This window comes from Gossypium arboreum, chromosome 10 (assembly GCF_025698485.1).
Source record: "Gossypium arboreum isolate Shixiya-1 chromosome 10, ASM2569848v2, whole genome shotgun sequence".
NCBI lineage: Eukaryota > Viridiplantae > Streptophyta > Magnoliopsida > Malvales > Malvaceae > Gossypium > Gossypium arboreum.
The window spans coordinates 86,650,207-86,651,923 of record NC_069079.1 but is presented as its reverse complement, the minus strand read 5'-3'; the positions used below and the strand labels follow the sequence as shown (position 1 = coordinate 86,651,923).

The 1,717-nt window shown below is 37.7% G+C and overlaps 1 non-coding gene across 1 annotated transcript; it reads right to left on the bottom strand.

The window, feature by feature from the left end:
• Positions 1-857: 857 nt before the first annotated feature.
• On the bottom strand, positions 858-961 carry LOC128282776 (small nucleolar RNA R71). The gene has a single exon (XR_008273130.1). It is a non-coding gene; the product is annotated as a small nucleolar RNA R71 (small nucleolar RNA).
• Positions 962-1,717: the final 756 nt, after the last annotated feature.

Genomic DNA, 1,717 nt, shown 5'->3' with positions numbered 1-1,717 from the left:
AGTTCCTTTGGGTTCGACAATCCGGTCTTGCTAAACTATACTACTGTTCGATAGGTACACTTGCCTTAATCGTGATAATAAGTTAGTCTCAAGAATGAATCTTTCATAAATCTTTAAAACCTGTCACGAATATCATGTATCAAGTTTTTGGTGTCATTGTCGAGGAACTAGGATATTAGGAACACTCGATTTTTATTACTTTAGCCATTTTACTTTTATTTCAATTTAATTTTTTATTTTCTTTTCTAATTTTTCATTTATTTTCTTCTGACAGTTTTTTCTAGTTTATGACCAGAAGAAACCCGTTAGGACTGTTACTGTTTGATAGTGAGATCGATCACATGGTTCGTAGAAACTGAAGAGAAATAAGGAAAAGCTTACGATACATAGAAGAGAAAGAGGACGATACTTCAACCACAATTGAAGAGATGGCTGAAAAGCAAGAAAATTCGCTACCTTCTACGATTGCTGTTAATTAGAATCCTGCTCCGCGCACTATTTATGATTATGCTAAAGCTTCTTTAACAAGAACTGAATTGAGCATAGTTAGACCTACTGTAGCTGCAAATACTTTTGAACTGAAACCTAACACAATTCAAATGATACAGTAATTTGTTCAGTTTGATGGTTTGCAGGACGAAGATCCCAACGCTCACTTGGCAAACTTTTTGGAACTATGTGATACATTTAAAATTAATGGCGTTTCTGATGACGCCATTCGCCTTCGGTTATTCCCTTTTTCATTGAGAAACAAGCTAAACAATGGTTGAATTTGTTACCACGAGGATCAATCACTACTTGGGAACAAAAGACTGAAAAGTTTTTATTAAAATATTTTCCACCGGCTAAAACAACCAAATTACATAATGATATCTCTTCTTTTGTGCAGATGGATTTAGAAACACTCTACGATGCATGGGAGAGACAAGGACCTCTTGAGAAGATGCCATCACCATGGGTTACCACTCTGGCTACTGGTTCAAACCTTTCATAATGGCCTGAATTCTTAAACTCGACAAATGGTTGACGTAGTTGCTGGCGGAACCATCAATAATAAGACACCTGAAGATGCCTATGAATTTATAGAGGAGATGTCACTGAATAACTATCAGTGGCAAGTCATGAGGACAAAGCCAATGAAAACAACCAATGTTTATTACGTCGATTCAGTCACCATGCTCTCTAATTAGGTAGAACTCTTGAATAAAAAAATGATGGTTTTCTTATTTCTTCACAGGTTCGCCCAATAATGCAGTGCGAAGCAAGTGGAGGTGGATCAAGCAATTCAGAAAACCCACCCTATGGCCACAACATGGAGAGCGAGTAGTTAAATTACATGGGTAATAATCCTTGATCTCAAAATAATCGTTATAGTAATACTTATAATGCAGGTTGGAGGAACCACCCAAATTTCTCATGGGGAGGCCAAGGGAATCAGAGACCACCACCTCCAAACTTCCAACAAGCATCCTACCAACAAGAGAAAAAGTCGAACCTTGAAGAGATGCTAACAAAATTCATCTCAGTGTCAGAAACTCATTTTTAGAATACCGAGACAGCACTTAAAAATCAACAAGCGCCAATCCAAGGGCTCGAAAATCAGATAGGTCAGCTTGCTAAATTGATATCTGAAAGACCACCAGGAAGGCTACCTAGTAACACTGAACCCAACCCAAAAGAGCACGTGAAAGTAGTTACACTAAGGAGTGGGAAAGTG